Genomic DNA, 20,188 nt, shown 5'->3' with positions numbered 1-20,188 from the left:
ATTTGAGTAATGTTAAGTTAGCAAATGTCTGTGTTGAGTCCTCTGAAACTGATAGATCAAGCAATGATTCTTTGAAAGATATTGATCTCTGGCATCTTAGACTAGGACACCCAAATGAGTCTGCTCTGAAAAGCACTTTGTTGTCTTGTAATCAGTTCAATCCAAACAAGAATTTTGTTCCTTCATTTTGTTGTGCATGTCAGTATGGAAAACAATCTAAACAAAACTTCAAAATCATAGAAACTAAAACCAGCAAGGCTTTAGAATTGATTCATGCTGACTTATGGGGACCAACACCAATTCCCTCAAGTCATGGACATAGATATTACATATCCTTTATGGATGATATGACAAGATACACCTGGTTGTTTCCCTTGGCAACAAAATCCCAAGCTCTCAATACATTCATCACCTTCAAAAGTCAAATTGAAAACCAATTGAATCTGAAAATTAAAACATTACAGACAGACATGGGAGGAGAGTTTAAACCATTCAAACCATTTCTTGACCAAGAGGGCATAGCACTGAGACAATCATGTCCATATCTACATGAACAAAATGGCAAGGTTGAGAGAAAACACAGACATGTAGTAGAAACTGGACTCACATTGCTAGCACAAGCTAAAATGCCATTAAAATTCTGGCAAGACGCTTTCACTTATGCCACCTACATTATCAATAGATTAGCTTCACCTGTCATTGGAAATAAAACCCCATTTGAACTGCTTTACCATTACAAACCAAATTACTCACAAATCAAAGTATTTGGGTGTGAATGCTATCCATTTTTGAGACCATATAACAAGCACAAGTTTGATTTCCATACTGCCAAATGCACACTGCTAGGGATACGCATAACTCACAAGGGATATGTTTGCATGCATCACTCAGGTAGAATATATATCTCTGTAAGTGTCAAATTCAATGAAAGCTCATTTCCCTTTTCTAATGACCGTAAGTTCAGTAGACAAGAGTCCACAAGTCAGAGTGATTTCATTACTCTTTTAGAAAAATTTCAGGTCGTGTCATTCTCCCTTGATACTCCTCAAAACACTCAGTTAGGAGCTGATCAAAGCCACTCTCTTGAAACTCCTGAAGCTTCAGAATAATCCCAGAACCTTGACCAAGGTAAGACACAATAGAATTTGAGCACTGATAAGATATCAAATAATCAATTATCCTCTCCTCATTCAAATCACCAGCCTCAAGCAAATGACCAACTTTCATCCCTTATCACATCACCCAACACAAAAGAAGCTATACCATCACATCCTATGGTAACAAGATCTAAGGCATGGATCTTTAAACCAAAATTATACCAAATCTCCACTCAACCACAGACAACATTACCCTTAAACACCTCAGAAGCCTTAAAAGAACCAAGCTGGAAAAAGGCAATGGAAGATGATTACAATGCCTTGATAAAAAATGAAACATGGACCTTGGTACCAAATGACTCAAGTTGCAAGCTGGTTGGAAATAAATGGGTGTATAGAGTCAAAGAGAATCCAGATGGAACCATAAACAAATACAAGGCCAGATTAGTGGTGAAGGGTTTTTGCAGATTCCAGACATTGATGTCATAGAAACTTTCAGCCCAGTTGTTAAGGCTGCAACAATTAGAATCATCCTTACTTTGGTAGTAAACAATGACTGGAGGCTGAGGCAGGTAAATATAAATAATATCTTCTTGAATGGTGAGTTGACAGAAATGGTTTACATGCCACAACTTGAAGGTTTTGTGGACAAAAGTAAGCCCAATCACATATGCAGATTAAAGAAAGCATTGTATGGTTTGAGACAAGCCCCCAGGGCATGGTTTGACAAACTAAAGGGTGCCTTAAACTCCTGGGGATTTGAAAACTCCAAGTGTGATACCTCATTATTCTACAGAAGAACTAAATCTGAGATAATTATACTGCTTATTTATGTTGACGACATCATCATTACAGGTGACAATAGTGGCAATATTGAAGAGCTGGTCAGTAATTTAAATAGAGCATTTGCCTTAAAGGACTTGGGAGAGCTGAACTTCTTTATGGGGATTCAGGTGAACAGAGATTAAAATGCTATTCTGCTGTCTCAGACCAAGTATATACAAGATTTTCTTGCCAAAACAGAAATGAGTAACTGTAAAGGAATTGAATCACCTTTCAGTACTATAGAAAAGCTAAAGAATAATGAAGGAGAAAAGTTTCATGATCCCACATTGTATCGAAGTGTTATAGGTAGCCTACAGTATGCAATACTCACAAGACCTGAGCTTGTTTATTCAGTGAACAAGCTTAGCCAATACATGTTTGATCCTAGGCAACCTCACTGGATAGCATGCAAAAGAGTATTGAGGTATCTCAAAAGCACCATGAACATGTGTCTAAAATTCAAAAAGTCAGAGTACTTTGATTTAATAGCTCACACAAATGCAGATTGGGCAAATGACTTGGATGACAGGAGGTCTATCAGTGGTTATTGTGTATTTTTGGGTGGAAATCTCATTGCTTGGAGTTCAAGAAAGCAAGGTTTAACTGCTAGATCTACGGCTGAATCAGAATACAGAGCAATGGCTCTTTGTACTACAGAACTCACATGGATTAACTCCTTACTAATTGAGCTGAAAGTAGAGATATAAAGAACACCAACAATCCTAAGTGATAGCACAAGTGCAGCTGCAATAGCCACCAATCCTATATTTCACTAAAAAACTAAGCATTTTGAGATAGATCTACACTTTATCAGGGACAAGGTAGCTAGAGGTGAATTGGAAATCAGCTTTGTTGCAGGCAGAGATCAAATAGCCGATGTTCAAACTAAGCCATTACTTTATTACAAATTCAGCTGCTTCAGAAGCAAACTCAAGGTGTATGAGATAACCTTGTGTTTGAGAGAGGGTATTGAAAATAGCAGCCATGACCATGACCAGTCATCAACTGACCTCAGTGACACATTGGCATGCCACCTAAGCTACACTTATTCACCAGCTGATACAAATTTAATGAGGTGGAAAAACTGTTACACAGAGGAATACCAGCACATGGGATGAATGGATGAAGATTCTGGAAGCATCATATCATTGGCTAATGATTACTGGATTGTTTTGTTTTATCTGAATTTGTTATCCTTAGCTAGCTGTCATTTTTGTTTCTTATATATATATAGACGATGGTCTGTAAACATATTTCATTCAAGTTTTATTTTCAATACAAGCTCTTTGGTTTTCAACTCTGCTTGCTAAAAAAAAAGAAATTCCTAAGGAATTTAAGTGACGTGAACCTCTGAATATTTTGTGAGAGGCTGAAAAGAGTGTTACCAGGCGAAGAAGGCAAGTTAACACTGCCTGATTCAACAAAATTAACCCCAATTTTTCAGAACCTTCTTACAGAGTTTGCAATTATTACTACTCCGCCGGGGGACTATCAAGGCGACATGGTTTGGCTTCTGTATCAACTATGGTATGAAGAAGACACTGATAGACCGGACAATTTGGGGATTTAGAAGGACATCAATTACTTTGTTCATGAATCTGAGAAAGCCATTGACAAATTCTTCATCTCCATCATGCGGCGGCAGCAGCAGCAAAACAGTGAAACTGAGGAGCTTTGTGATGCTCTTCTTGGACTTCAAAGTAAAAAAATTGATCTTAGAAATCGGATTTAGCACCTTCCACCCAACAGCAGCCTTGTAAATATCAGTACATCAAAGGACTACTACATTCAACTTATTGGCTATTCTTTATTCTCGAGCTTGACGACATCATCAGTGAATTTGAAAGGGGCAGAGTGGAGTTGTTAGATTTATTGATTGAGGGACGACCAACGCTTTCAGCGCTTGCGATTCTCGACAGCAGAGACTTCGATAAGACTGCTTTTGCTGCTGAGTTTTACAACAACAATTATGTCTCAAGTTTTATTTTGATTGCCATGCTTGGGTTAGAGTGTCTAATTTCTACAATTTCAAGAGGATATTGGATGACATAATGAAGTCGTTGATGCCTACATCTTCACAGGGTGAAAATTATGGGTAAAGATTATAAATCGAAGAAAACTATTCTCTGTGGTTACCTAACAAGCAAGAAGTATTTTATTATCCTTGATGATGTCTGGATCCAGAAGATATGGGATGATCTTAGGGAAGCTTTTCCAAATAATCAGAATTGAAGCAGGGCACTGATAACAATTGGTCGACATGACATCCTTACCTCGATCCAATTGGAAAATAGGGAGAAGAATCGGCATGATTTAGTACTCGTTGGAGGACCATTGATCAGAATAATGCATGAAGCCTGGCAATTTTTCATCCTACACTATGGAAGTGCGCCTTTAGAAAATGAAATAGAGGGTCCTTCAGTTGGGTTAAAATTGGTGTCTCTGTTGGAGTTACATTTCCCCTTGATAGTCTGCTGCCTCTATTATTGTGTCTTCCCTATAGACATTGAGTTAATTACCAGGCAATTGTGTCAGCTGTGGACAGCTGAAGGTTTGATACTAGGCAATTATAACAGCGAGAAAATGGCCGAATAGTACTTGAAAGAACTAAGCAATAGAGGCTTGATTCAAGTGAGTGAGAGAAGAGCCGGCGGCACGATTAAAGCATGCCACGTGCAAACTTTTGTACAAGTTGCGTCATTTATTTCGAATCAACTGATAGAATTTTATTTCGAATCAACTAATAGAATTTTTCCAATTGATTGACGGAGACATAGAATCAAAATCATGGAAAACCATTAAACGGTTCTCCATTTTTTCAGCATCTGACTCTGTTCGTTTCTTCAGATCATTCTGACACGTACCTTCATTCTTTACTGAATTTCACCTCTGAAAGCAATCGTTCAGCCATCGTAGATTGCAGGAGATTTGTAAAAAGTTCAAACTTCTTAAGGTATTGAACTTGGGTTCCTTAGTTCTGGATGAATATCCACCTGGAATTGAAAATTTGTTCCTTTTGAGATATTTGAAACTGAATATTCCTTCCCTCAAAAGCCTACTTTCATCTCTTTGCACCCTTTTAAACCTTTACACACTAGACATGCCATCTAGCTACATAGATAAAAAAAACCAGATAAAATTTGGAAGATGCATAAACTCATGCATCTAAACTTTGGTTCCATCACTCTGCCTGCACCTCCAAAAAATTATTCCAGCTCTCTCAAAAAACTCATTTTCATATCAGCCTTGCATTCTAGTAGCTGCACTCCAAATAGTTAAATTTACTAGAAATTGCTTATGGATAGCAAGCAAAGCATGAATCACAAATGTTTCATTAAAGATGACAACTTGAACAAATAAAATACAAGCTCATGTTCATTTATATACAGAGAAGAAAGAGAAAAGAACTAGCTTAAGGGGTTGGAGAGTAAATGAGCAAATAACCAATTCATGAATCAGCTAATCATTTTAAGCTTCTAGAAACGTAATTTCTGCATGCATATGTACTGAGATTCTTCAGCATATCCGTTTTGCCAGCTTAGCAAATCCATCTCATCTTCCACATTTTCTAATTGTAATTGACTGCAGTTGAGGTGGCATGCCAGCTTAGCATTAGAGTCAGCTGTTGACTTTTCACAGCCACTAATTTCAACACCCTCTCTCAAACACAAGGTCTTGTCAATGACATTGAGTTTGCTTCTAAAATGGCTGAGTTTGCAATGCGATAGTGGCTTAGTCAAAACATCTGTAGTTTGGTCCTTGCTAGCAACATAGCTTATCTCTATTTCACCTTTCATAACTATATCTCTGATGAAGTGGAGATCAATTTCCAAATGTTTAGTTTTCGAATGATATACAGGATTGGCAGTTATAGCTGCTGCACTGATATTGTCACTTAGAATCACTGGAGCTCCTTCAACTTTTAATTTTAGCTCACTAAGCAATGACCTGATCCAAGTAATTTCGGTACTACACAGAGCCATGGCTCTGTATTCAGACTCTGTAGTGGATCTAGCAATTACACCTTGTTTCCTTGAGCTCCAAGCCACCAAATTATTACCCAAATACACACAATAACCACTAATTGACCTCTTGTCATCAGGATCACTTGCCCAATCTGCATCAGTATAGGCAGTGATATCAAAGTATTCTGATTTTCTGAATCTTAAACACATGTTCACTGTGTTCTTGAGATATCTCAGTATCCTCTTGCATGCTGTCCAGTGTGGCTGTCTATGATCATACATGAACTAGCTGAGTTTGTTAACAAAGAAGGCAAGCTCAAGTCTTGTAAGCACTGCATATTACAGGCTTCCTATGACACTTCTATAGAGTGTAGGGTCATGAAATCTTGCTCCCTTATTCTTTTTTAGTTTCTCAGAAGTGCTGAAAGGAGTCTTTATTCCTTTGCAGCCTGCCATTTTTGTTTTAGTTAACAGGTCTTAAACATATTTTGTTTGGGAGAGCAGGATGGTATCATAAATTCTGGCCAATTGTATCCCGAGAAAGAAGTTCAAATCACCAAGGTCCTTTAAGGAAAAGGTTTTGCTTAGCTTCACTACCACTTCTTCAACATCTTGACAGTTGCTTCTAGTGATTATTATGTCATCAACATAGATGAGCATAATAATTATGTCTGACTTTGTTCTTCTGAAAAATAATGATGTGTCACACTTGGAATTTTCAAAATCCCAAGAGTATAAGACACTCTTCAGTTTATCAAACCAAGCTCTAGGAGCTTGTCTTAGTCCATACAGTGCCTTGTTCAGCTTGCATATGTGGTTTGGTTTATTCTTGTCTTCGAAGCCCTCAGGCTGTGGCATATATACTGTTTCTGTCAAATCACCATTCAAGAATGCATTATTGATATCTACTTGCCTCAGCTTCCAATCATTATTTACAACTACAGTTAGAACAATTCTGATTGTTGCAGCTTTAACTATAGGGCTAAATGTTTCCTTGAAATCAACACCTGGTGTTTGTAGGAATCCCTTTGCAACAAGTCTCGTTTTGAACTTATTAATGGTGCCATCTGAATTCTCTTTGACTCTGTACACCCACTTGTTTCCAACTAACTTGTAGTTTTGGCTGTTAGGTATCAAGGTCCAGGTTTTGTTTTTCATCAGGGCATTATATTCATCTTCTATTGCTCTTTTCCATTTTGGTTTCTTTAAGGCTTCAGGGGTATTGTTGGGAAGAGAAGACTGTAATTGGACAAATGTTTGAAATAGTTTTGGCTTGAAAATCCATGCTTTGGATCTTGTTATCATAGGATGTGATGGCCATGTTTTTTGTTTACCAAGGTCTTGAGTGTTTGGTTCTGTAGTTGGTGATGAATTGTGGCTATCTTCTGGAATATGTGACAAGGGTTGGTGAGATAAGTGATTCAGTATCCAAGGTCTGTTGTGCTTCATCTTGAACAAGATTTGGGGTATGTTCCATGATTCTAGCAGTGTCTTGAGAGTGACTGTATGTAGCTGCTGGCTGTGTGAGATTGTGAAGATTATTAACAGGGAAAGACATAACTTGAAACCTTTCAGAAAGAGTGTTAAAATCTCTTTCACTCACAGACTCTTTTTTGTTGAAGTTTGAATCATTTGAGAAAGGAAATGAGTTTTCATTGAACTTAACACTAGCTGAAATGTAGATTCAACCAGACTGACTCATGCATACATATCCTTTATGGGCAATGCTTACTCCTAACAAGACACATTTGGAGGTATGAAAATCGAATTTATGCTTGTTATAGGGTCTTAGGTAAGGAAAGCACTCACAGCCAAAAACTTTGACTTGAGAGGAGTCTGGTTTAAGAGAGTACACCAATTCAAATGGTGTTTTGTTTCCTATCACAGGTGATACTAGCCTGTTGATGATAAAGACAGCATGTGTAAAAGCTTCTTGCCAGTATTTCAATGGCATTTTGGCTTGAGTCAGCAATGTAAGACCAGTTTCCACAATATGCTTGTGTTTCCTTTCAATTTTCCCATTTTGTTCATGCAGGTAAGGGCAAGAGTGTCTTAAAGTTATTCCCTCTCTTTTAAGATATGGTTCAAAGATTCTGAATTCTCCCCCCATGTCTGTCTGTAGGTTTTGATCATTAGGTTCAGTTGGTTTTCTATTTGTTTTTTGAATGTGATGAATGTGTCAAGGGCCTGAGATTTTGTTGTTATGGGAAACAACCATGGGTATCTGGTTTTATCATCAACAAAGGATATATAATATCTGTGTCCTTTGGTTGAAGGAATTGGTACTGGTCCTCATAGGTTTGTGTGGATTAATTCCAAAGCTGTTTTGGTTTTGGTCTCAGTGTTCTTGAATTGCTGTTTTGATTGCTTTCCATATTGGCATGCCCAACAAAATGAAGGAATGACATTTTTATTTATCCTTAACTGATTATAAGATAGCAAGGTATTTTTCAAAGCAATTACATTGGGATGCCCTAGTCTAAGGTGCCAAAGGTCAATCTCCTCTACAGCTTTTGAAATACTGCCGCCTGATTTATCAACTACACTATACTCATTAACACTAACAGACACATTACCATTTGAACTGAAGGATAACATGGACACAGGATCACTAATGGACCTTATTGACTCAGACACTGAAGATGCAGATAAAAATGTAGCATATGATATTTTGCTTTTGCCCAAGTGAGCAGGTAAGCACAGCAGTTCATACAGCCCATCTCTAGCTACTCATTTCATTAGGAGTTTCCCTTTCTTCTTGTCCTTGACAAAACAAACAGATTTGTGAAACTAGACATTAATATTATTATCATGTAACAATTTGGATATGCTGATAAGATTTTTAGTGATGTCAGGAACATATAGTATGTTGTTTAGTGCAATGTGTTTGTGTGGATCACAAGTGGGCAGAACGGAACAGCCAATATGAGATATTAAGAGTTTCTTACCATTTCCAACGGCAAGTTGGCCATTACCTTGATATTCAGAGTTCATGCTGATTTTTCTAAGTGCATTTGTGACATGGTTCGTGGCACCACTGTCAAGGTACCAAGCTCCACTACTTTGACCATCAGTTGAGGCTACATATGCACCCCTTGTCTCTCTTCTTCTGTTTGGATGGGGCACAAAATTCTTCTTGAATCTGTGCCAACATTCAGCAGCTGTATGCCCCACCTTCAAGCAAATTTGACATGGTCCTTTTGAGTCTGAACCATCATCATTTGCCATAGTTTCTTCTCCCATTTCTCATTTGTGTGTAGTTAGCCTCAATAGTTCCTGAGCTTAAGTTTTGCTCAGTTCTATTCTCCTGACTGAGCAACATGCCGTATACTTCTGAGAGTGAAGAGCTCTCTAGCATAGAGTTTATATTGGTGACTATCGAGTCATATTAAGGTCCTAGCCCCCAGCCAGCACACACATGACAAAGTCATCATCAGTCATGTTGTTCCCCACAGCTCTAAGTTGGTTTAACATTTATTTCATTATGAAGTAATAGTCATGAATGGTGAGTGAGCTCTTTTTGGTTGTTTGAATTTGAGTTTTGAGGTGTAATATCCTAACTCTAGTTCTAGCACCAAACTGATTTGCAAGGGTTGTCCAGACCTCACATGAGGTATAGCAATCAACCACTGTGCCCAACACTCCCTCACTCAATGATGACAATAACCAACTTAGCAAAATATGGTATTGTTTTTTCCAGATTTGGTACTCATGGTTAAGTGTGTTTATGGTGGTTCCATTTGGTCTTGGATTTGTGAAAAACCTAGGAGGGCAAGTGTAGCTACCATCTACAAAACCTTCAAGCTCATTGGCCCTGATGCTGGAAATCACTTGTGATCTCCAGAGCATAAAATTGTTTTGGGTGAGCTTGATAGGAGTTGTGAAAATGTATGTGTTGCTGGTGATATGTTGTGTGGGAGACTGATTAATTACTGTTGAGTTTATGGCATTGTGCCCTGAGTTTTGATTTTGATTCAAGTTATCTTCTTGATCATTTGGATTTATTTGTGGCTGATTCACATTTGTTTGTGTATTACTGCTACTGCTTGCCATAGCTCAAACTTGCTCCGAAACCAAGTTAAATTTACTAGAAATTGCTTATGAATAGTAAGCAAAGCATGAATCACAAACGTTTAATTAAAGATGACAACTTGAACAAATAAAATACAATCTCAGGTTCATTTATATACAGAGAAGAAAGAGAAAACAACTAGCTTAAGGGGTAGGAGAGTAAATGAGCAAATAACCAATTCATGAATAAGCCAATCATTTTAAGCTTCTAGAAATGTAATTTCTGCATGCATATGTACTGAGATTCTTCACATATCCGTTTTTCCAGCTTAGCAAATCCATCTCAGCAAATCCATCTCATCTTTCACATTTTCTAATTGTAATTGACTGCAGCTGAGGTGGCATGCCAGCTTATCATTAGAGTCAGCTGTTGACTTTTCAAAGCCACTAATTTCAACACAGATACACTGGGCAGACTACCTAATCTTCAAACTCTTAAGAGTATCTGGAGATTTGAGTTATTATCATTCTAGGGTTTCTGAAAGCCTATGCGAACTACACAAACTTAAATGCTTGAAGCTGGTGAATGAAATCAAGAGATGGCAGCTGTCACAGATGGCCCTGTCTGAATAGCAAGTCCCTCCAAGTCTGACCCATCTAAGCTTGTCGAATACTGAGCTATTGAAGGATCCCATGCTAGCACTAGACAAGCTTCCATACCTTCAAGTGCTAAAAAATGAAGCAGAACTCGTATTGAGGAAGAAAACTGGCTTGTGTTTGCTTTGGTGGTTTCCCAGAGCTCAAGGTATTGCACCTGAAATCAATGTATTGGCTAGAGGAGTGGACAATGGTGGCTGGAGCAATGCCAAAACTTGAAAGCTTAATTGTCAACCCCTGTGCTTACTTGAGAAAACTTCCCGAAGAGCTTTGGAGCATAAAGAGCTTTTGCAAATTGGATTTACACTGGCCTCAGCCAGAGTAGAGGCAAAATCTTCAGGCTTTTGAGGATATGGAGCAGATATGACATCCAGTTATGTCCTTATGGAATTTGATGGATTGAATTGGGTGAGTTTTGCACTTCTATGATAACTCAATCTTAAGTTAATTTGCCTAATTCGGCTTTCAATTTTTCCATTTTCTCAGTCGATTTATATTTGTAGTAATACCTTAAAGGACTCTTTCAAATGCCAGTCTAATTGTTGCTGTTTCTAATGTCAAAATTATATAGCCAAGGACATTGCTGCAAAGAAACAAAGAAAGGCCCCTCTGCATTGTAATCGAACTGTACATAGCAGATTTTCATTTGCGATTCTTATTTTCTTGACATCACCTGCCAGACCTTCAATTTTCAACTGTAATTCAGCATTCATCCATTCATTTTTTGTTTCAGCCGTCTATTCATAAGTTCTCATAAGGTTGGGCATTTTTTTTGTTCAGTAGATTTCAATGACGCCATGGCTACAGTATTGTCCACAAACTTGATTTTATTTTATTTTAGTGGGGATGTACGTCGTATTATTTTTTTTGCTTTTGTGTGCTCAGAAGTACTCCAAGTTAAGCCCTGGAAAATATGAGAAGAAAAAGAAATTAAACAAGATTACAGGACATTAGCATGTTGTTCTTTTCTTGAACTTTAAGTTTTTGCTTTCTTTAGCCCTTGTTAAGATGCTTTCTTAACCTTCCTTCTTTTTCCTATTGCTAGTTTGATATCTTTATCTTTTCTTGAACCAAGATATTTGCCTTTACTTACAAGTAAAGTTCAAATGCTCTTTCCCTTTTCTCCTAACTTGGGTTTTCTTATGCAATCATTTTCAATTCTACCAAAGCCATCCATTTATCAGTACCCAATTTGAATAAAATTCTACATTGTAATTTTGCTGCGCCTTCCAATTAATATTTGATTGGGTTGCTTATATCGTCCGAATATTGAATTCCTTGATTACTCAAAATAACAATAGCAGATACTTCAATTATTATTCACAAATTATATTTCTTTTCCCGCTTTCATGGGTCAAAATCATCACTACGCATGCAATTTATTTTGTAAAAATCATCACTCACATACTCCTCATTTCTCAAGTAGAATTATGTCATTACAAACTCCTGATCAGAATAATCATCATCCTTCATGTTAATGTCGTTTGTTAGACAGAACTAACAAATGCTTTGTCATTTCTTGAAGGAACTTTTCTGCATTGATTGACCTAATAATTTTAAAAATCTTCTAGATCAATCTAATGGACCGAAATCTTGGATCTAGAAGAAACCATCCTCTAACACCAAAGCAACAAAAGAATCTACAACCAATCAGAGATAAAGATCGAGGTATACATAAAATGGAAAGAAAAGATAATAAAAACCAAAGTTATCTGCTGGACAGAGAGTGCCTTGAAATAATTTCTGCTTGAGAGAAATAGTAGGTCTATAGACAGCAAAAGTAAAATCACTGGAAAGTAATAAAACTGGACGGTCAAAAGTTTATATCGGTTTGTTGAGTTGGTGTCCATAAAAATTAGTCACTTAGACTTATAAGTAGGATTGGTCCTTCCATCTAATAGGCAAGTTTTTTATGTTGATACTTACAAATCTTAGCCTTAGCTCCCCAACAAATCGTATCAGCAGCAAACCCTTAGAATATGATGGTGAAACAACTCAGGTATGTTGGACAAAAAGAGTCCTCCGACGGTGTTGGCCATCCCCCCTCTAATAAGTTAATCTTTAGAATTAAATACCTAAAAATGTAAGCATAGCCACTCTACAGAGACATCATAAGAAAATCAATGTGAGGCGATCAAAATCATGATAAGCCAACAAAATTACAATTTTCTATGACTGATTTGTAGTTTCAGTCCCCGGCCCAAACTTATCCGTCTCAATAATTTTTCAATTTAATTCAAGGAGCAATAAAAACTAGCATACCCATCTGCCAATAACACAACAGTTATTTAATCACAAGTGAGACATATTCAATAACAAAATTGGATATCAAGCCAGTTTATTTAATGCAATAATTTTTAAATAAATGATGCTAGCTCTTAAAATAATTAGATATCGAGCCAGTTTGTTCTGTATCTATTAAAGCATTCAAAATGTATTTCTAATTTCAAAAGACATCTGGGACTGACTTTAATCTTTCCTTCACTTCTAAATTAATTAACCAAAGGAACTTTGGGCTTTCAACAGAGTACTTTAAAAAAAAAAATGGGTCGCCTTTAACTTTTATTCCCATCCTTGATGTTCACTTAATATCAGTCATTCTTTGCGTATCTCTTTATAGAAATCATTTAATATCAGTCATTCTTTGCATCCATCCATTCTCAATCTACATAAACTTTTCCTTTATTTATATCCTTTGATCTCAAATTAATATACTTTGCCTTCTGTTGATTGTGTACACTGCTGTTTTGTTATTCAGCTTCCGTCTTCAACAATAACAAATAACAATACGTACCTCTGAGTACTACTGGGAGAGGTAGAGATATGGAGATTAACATCACACTATTTGGTGTGCGGTGTTAGAGGGTGTTAGCATGTGAAGAGGCACGTTAACGTTGCCTGATTCAACAAATTTAACGCACTTTTTAAAAACTTTCTTACAGAGTCTGCAACTATTACTATTTTTCTCCTGGGGACTATCAAACCGACATGATTTTGCTTCTTCTTTCTCTCGTCAGAGAAATAGAAATTCACAGACCAGACATTGTGGCATTCTGAAGGACATCAATTACTTTGTCCATAAATCTGAGAAAGCCATTGATTAATTGACACATTTTTCATCAGCATCACGCAGCAGCAACAAAAAGTGAAACTGAAGGCACCGCTACTTGTAAGAAACTCTTTGATGCCCATCTTCGACTCCAATCTAAGATCATTGACATTGGAAATCGGCTGCAACAACTTCCACCCAGTTTCGGTGATTTTGATTTCAGTAGTGCAGCATGGGACCGCTTCATTCAAAGGGTAATTCTTCAAGTTCAGAGTTTAATCATGATATCAGTGAATTAAAAAGGGGCAGAGAGGAGTTGTTAGATTTATTGACCGAGGGACAACATCGGCTTTTGCTGCTGAGACTTACAACAACAATCATGTCAAATTTTATTTTGATTGTCATGCTTAGATTAGGATGTCTTTTTACATCAATTCCGAAAATATGTTGGATGATATAATGAAGTCTTCGATGCCTGCATCGAAATGGGGTGAAACTATGGGTAAAGATTATGAATCGAAGAACACCATTCTTCGTGATTACCTAACAAACAGAAAGCACTTTATAGTGCTTGACGATGTCTTCAGTAACAGTGAGATATGGGATGATCTAGAAGAAGTTCTTCGTGATAATCAGAATGGAAGCAGAGTATTGGTGACTGTCGGTGATCCATACCTCTTTACCTCGTTGGAATTGGAAAATGGAGAGGAGATTCGGCACGATTCAGTGCTCGCAGGAGGACCATCAATCAGAATAAAGCACGAAGCCTTGCAATTTTTCATCCTGCACTATGGAAGTTCGCCATTACGAAATCTTATCGGTGAAACAATGGCTTATCCAGTTATGTCAAAATTAGTGTCTGCGTTTGAGTTACCTTTATAGTTGAAAGTCTGCTGCCTCTATTTGTTTGTCTTCCCTCCAAAGACTGAGATATTTACCAGGAAATTATTTCAGTTATGGATAGCTGAAGGTTTGATAGCAGACAATTACAATAGTGAGGAAAATGGCCAAAGGGTACTTGAAAGAACTATGCAATAGCGGCTTCATTCAAGTGACTAAGAGAAGAGCTGGAGGCACAATTAAAACATGCTATGGTCGAACTTTTGTCCATGGTGTATTATTCAGAGTGGATGAAGTGATCCAAATTGTCGAGCTGATTCACAGAGGCAAAGAAGCACAATCATTGAAAAGTATTAAGCGCTTCTCCATTCTTGGAAATCTGACTCACTTTGTTTCTTTAGAGCATTCTGAGACTTACATCCATACTTTGTTAAACTAGAAAGAAGGTGATCGTCCTGCCATCATAGATTGCATGGAGATTTCTAAAAAGTTCAAACTTCTCAAGGTATTGAACTTGGGTTCCCTTTTGGACGAATATCCTCCTGGAATTGAAAATTTATTCCTTTTGAGATATTTGAACCTGAATATTCCTTGCCTCAAAAGCCTGCCCTCCTCCCTCTGCACCCTTTTAGACCTTTACACACTAGATATGCCATCTAGCTACATAGATCAAACACCAGAGGATATTTGGAATATGCATAAACTCATGCATCTAAACTTTGGTTGCATCACTCTGCCTGCACCTCCAAAAAATTATTCCAACTCTCTGAAAAATCTCATTTTCTTGTCAGCCTTGCACCCTAGTAGCTGCACTCCAAATATATTGGGCACACCACCTAATCTTTAAACTCTTAGGCCAAGTTTGGTTTGAAGAAAAGGGAGGAGAGGAAGGGAGAAGAAAGGAATAGAGAAGAGTAATGAAATTAGATTTTGTTGTTTGGTTTGATATAAAATTTGATAAGGAAAGGAATAAAAAAAAATTTCTTTAGACAAATTTATCCTTTACCTTAAATATTAAACTATTTATATTAGTAATAATATATATATATATATATATATATTTATATATATATATATATATATATATATATGTATGTATGTATGTATGTATGTATGTATGTATAATAAAATGGCGATTCGGTGGTCGGCAGCGAAGGTCCGACGACTTTCCGGCGAAGTCCCGTTGAGGTCCGGCGACTATCTGACGACGTCTGGTAGAGATCCAGCGAAAGGCCAGCGGTGGTCCGGCAACTTTCCAGTGGAGGTCCATTTATAATATTAAATCAATAAAATTATAAATAATAATTATTAATGGCATTAAACAAGTTAAAAAGTTGAAGGGTACTTTTGGAAACTTTAGTTTTTAACATAAGATGAATTTAAATTCTTCACTACTTAGTGTGGAATTCAAATTCTACATTATGATGGATATTAAATTCTAATGGCAATTAAATTCTTATGTATTTTGTCAAACCAAGCAATGAAAATAAAAAGAGAATTTAAATTACTTTCCTTTCTTCTATTCTCTCCTCCCAACTAAACACCACCTTAGAGTATTTGGAGATTTGAATTATCATTCTGGGGTTTCCAAAAGCCTATGCGAACTACACAAACTTGAATGCTTGAAACTGGTGAATGAAAGCGAGCTCTCACAGATTGTCCTGTCTGAATACCAATTTGCTCAAAGTTTGACCCAATTGAGCTTATCAAATACTGAGCTAAAGAAGGATCTCATGCCAAACACTGGAAAAGCTTCCACACCTTCATGTGTGGAAATTTAATCAGAACTCGTATTTAGGAAGAAAGTTGGCTTGTGTTTGCTCTGGTAGTTTTCTAGAGCTAAAGGTGTTACACTTGAAATCAATGTATTGGCTAGAGGAGTGGATAATAGGCACTACAAGAAATGGGTCATTTCCGAAGGCAAATACCCTTGGAAATACACAAGACCCTCGGAAAAACTCATTTTCGAGCGGGGTATGCCGTCGATTGTCGTCATATCAAGTCTTATCGGAAATGTTGAATTTTCGATGAGTCGTCGGAGAAAAAAATTATTTCCGAGCGCATTGCCATCGGAAATGGAATTAAATGCCCTTGGAAAAAAGATAAATAAACCTGGTTATTTTTATTTTCAACTGCAACTTGCCCTCGGAAATAAAAGATATACTATCGAAAATAAACTTATTTTGCTGTTTAATGGCCCCCTTTATTTTATTTAACAATATTATTTCATTATTTTTTTTATTGTTGAAATATCTATATTAGAGAAGTGATGCAACAAAAGTAATAATAATATTCGAAATGTACTAAATGTAACTTCAGTAATTTCAAAAATTCATAAAATCACATTCATCATTCAAAAATACAACAAAAAATTCAATTTTATAGTATCTTTTATCCAAAAAAAATATACCAAATGTATATACAAAATGATATCATCATATCTTGAATGTGTTCAATCATCCTTTAAAGCAACTTCTTTAGTTTCTGAATCGTTTGCGTCGACTTCATCATCCTCATACCCATCATCATCTTCTTCCGTCAAAACAATATCCTAGGTAAAAGAAAGAATTTTAATCACTATTATTACCAAAACGAAAACTGGTATAAAATATAATAAAGAAGCTGAGACTAATGAGAGAAATAGTGTAATAAAAAAACTCTATACAAATGCCGACTCTGTTTCAAAAAAATCTAATAGTTATTCCATCATCCACCTATATTATAAGTTTGTCCATAATCACTTAAGTTCGTTAACTAAAAGAGCAATGACAAGTCACCAATCATTTTCCATGAGAACTCAAAACATAGAACATACTCATTCAATTAATCTATTAATAAAATGAATAAACAACCTATACCTTTTGAGATGATTCTTGTGCAGACTTTCCAAGAACGAGCTTTATCAGTCTTTTCAACTTCTCAACTTCTTTCTCTAAGTCTTTCACTTACACTTCCAAAATAGTACATTGATGCTTGTTACCTCCTTGACTTGGAGAACCATACACATCCTTGCCTTTGATGCCTACTCCCCAACCAACAACACGACCATGTGCTGGCTCTCCTATCTTTTACAACAATCAAAACCTGAAACATGTGAATAAGTGCTTTAAAAAGGCAGGAAAAGCTTAGAAAAGAAATCATTGTAGCAAGCCAGGAAAAGTTTAAAAGCTTTATATGTATTCAGTTCAAAGCTTAAGAAACTTATTCTTGATATTACTATTAATTTTATACACCCTTTCAACAAAAAAAAAATAATTTTAAGCACGAAATTCATCTCACAAGTTATGATTATGATAAAACCAATACCAGCAATACTAACTATTTAAAATGAGGATGCATAGAAAGTGAGGCAAAAAAAGAAAAAAGAAATACAACTAGTTCACCGTAGATTGAATTTTATCTCCCTGGTAGCTCATCTATTTTTATCTTCCTTTTAAGTTTTTTAGTACACACAAAATGAAAATACCAATATACCAAATTCATGCTGCAAAATTCAAAGTACAAAGTTAACCACCACGTTAATATAGCATTAACTTACATTTTTTTTAGTCATCTTTAATTTCTAAAAAGTAGCTATCGTTCTTGTAATGCATTTAATTAATTATCAGAATGTCTCTTTTGTTAACATTTATGTATCCATAATGTTGATTTGATGATAACAAATAAAATTAAGAATGATTATTTTAAAAGCTCAAATTATTTTTTATATATATATTCAAATTATTAAGGTTTTATATTCAATGAAAAGTGATTTTATGATCTTAGTTATTTTCATGCTAATGTTTTAAATAGAACTTTCAAATTAGCAAATATTGCTTAAAATTCTTGAAATGGACTTATTTGATAAGTTTTACAAAGTTTTAGGTCATAGTGTAATTTTATAAAGTTTTGGGGCCAAATTATAATTTTATAAAATAATTCACTGTAGCAGTCACTGTAGCAACGGCTAACCGACATCTTGATAACAGCTAACGGACATCAAACAGAATTGAAGAATAGCTTCTAGACACTAATGGCAATCCGACATCTTGAAAACAGCGATCCGACAATTTGAAAATTCAGCCCAACGATCATATTGACCAGTCAAACGGCAATCCGACATCCAGTTAACGGCGATCCGATAGTGAGCAGAAAGTCAATAACGGCTAGTTTTCAGCTCCAACTATAAATAAACTCAATCAAATTCAAATAATAACAATTCCAACGATTATCATTGAGCAAAATATTGAGAATACAACTTGCATTGAGCTTTAAATCCTTGTATTCATCTCATTCATTCACACATTGAGCTTTCATTTGTGATCAAACACATTGTGTGAGAGAAATTCATTTGTAATCCTTTTTGTAAAATCAAGTTAAGAGATTGAAAGTGTTGGGATACACTTGGGTTAATAGATTGGGGATAATCTCTTGTTGTGAAGGTCCATTGACACCTTGAAAGTCAATTGTAAGCATTTGAAGCCTTGGAGGCTTGCTTAGTGAAATCCTTAAGCCCGGTGAGCTTGGAGGCATGGACGTAGGCAGTGATTGCCGAACCACGTAAAATCATTGTGTTTATTTTCTCTTCCCGTACTCTCTTATTATTGTGCTTTATTGAATTTATTGTTTTTTATTCCATTAAGACATTAGATTAAATTGTTGTGTGGTTTGCTTAACTTAATTTTTAATAATCCAATTCACCCCCTCTCTTGGGTTGCTTAGATAGTATTTTATCTTTTGCTAGGGTCAACCCATCAGTTAGCTCTAGCAAACAATTCTATATACACATGACACCCGAAAAGTTTATTTCACTTCATCTCCCTACAACTCCTCAAAATTAAAAAATATCAAGATCCTTTACAGTCCATACTTAGCATCACATAACATTAAAAATGAAAAAAAAATTAATTAATGAAATCGAGCAAAAAGATCATTAAAATTAATCCAAATCAAATAACAAACAATGAATTCTAAATAATTAGCATCACAAGTAAGAGCTCCAAAATACAAATTAAAAAATTAAAAAATTAAAAAAAATGCAATAGCATTACCAGACTTACAGGAAGCTACCATTTGGCCTAAAACAAAATCAGAAGCAGCAAAAACAAATTAAAAACAAAATTAGAAGCAGAGAGGGAGCGATTATGCAAGAGATGGTAACAATTACAAACTTAAGAGAAATAATTAGCCTTCACACTCATCATCAATGATGGAAACTATAACCCAACCCTAAGTTAATTGAAGGAAAAACAAAAACAAAAAAAGATGATATCTAGTGCAAATAGAGAAAGCAACAGTGAAATAATTACCAAAGTGATTGGGCGAGCAATGGACAACGAAAAATTGAAAAGTAAGAGATGTGAGTGCTTGCGCTGCAATGATTAAAGAACTTATTCCTTTTTTTTCTTTCTTTTTCGTTCTCTTTAACTTTGTTCTTTTTCGTTTTCTTTTGAACTTTTCCCTTCTGTTTTTTTTCCTTTTGTTTATTTTTTCGTTTCTTCCGTATTTTCTTAGCTTTTTATTTGTATTTCATTCTTTTAGGTTTTTAATTTTACCAAGAGTAATTAAATTTACAAGAAAAGAATTTGCCAAGTACGCTACTCCAATGAAAAAATTATTGGAAGTTATGGCTATGGGCTTATGGTTTTAGTACTCTACTCCAAAGACCGGGCCCGAAGTGTGTAAATTTTAGGGTGCTTCTAGTCAAGTCTAGCAGGCATTTTCAACAAAGTATTCATTATCACCAAGGGCAAACTGCCATCGGA

The 20,188-nt window shown here is 35.9% G+C and overlaps 2 pseudogenes; both read left to right on the top strand.

Moving 5' to 3' along the window:
• Nucleotides 1-3,159: 3,159 nt before the first annotated feature.
• On the top strand, nucleotides 3,160-10,950 carry LOC112097835 (annotated as a pseudogene).
• A 1,185-nt stretch (nucleotides 10,951-12,135) lies between these two features.
• LOC112097834 lies at nucleotides 12,136-16,475 on the top strand (annotated as a pseudogene).
• The last annotated feature ends 3,713 nt before the right edge of the window (nucleotides 16,476-20,188 follow it).

Source organism: Citrus clementina, unplaced genomic scaffold (genome assembly GCF_000493195.1).
Source record: "Citrus clementina cultivar Clemenules unplaced genomic scaffold, Citrus_clementina_v1.0 scaffold_5, whole genome shotgun sequence".
In the NCBI taxonomy this organism is placed as follows: Eukaryota; Viridiplantae; Streptophyta; class Magnoliopsida; order Sapindales; family Rutaceae; genus Citrus; species Citrus x clementina.
The sequence above is the reverse complement of the archived record's forward strand: the minus strand, read 5'-3'. Positions and strand labels throughout refer to the sequence as shown.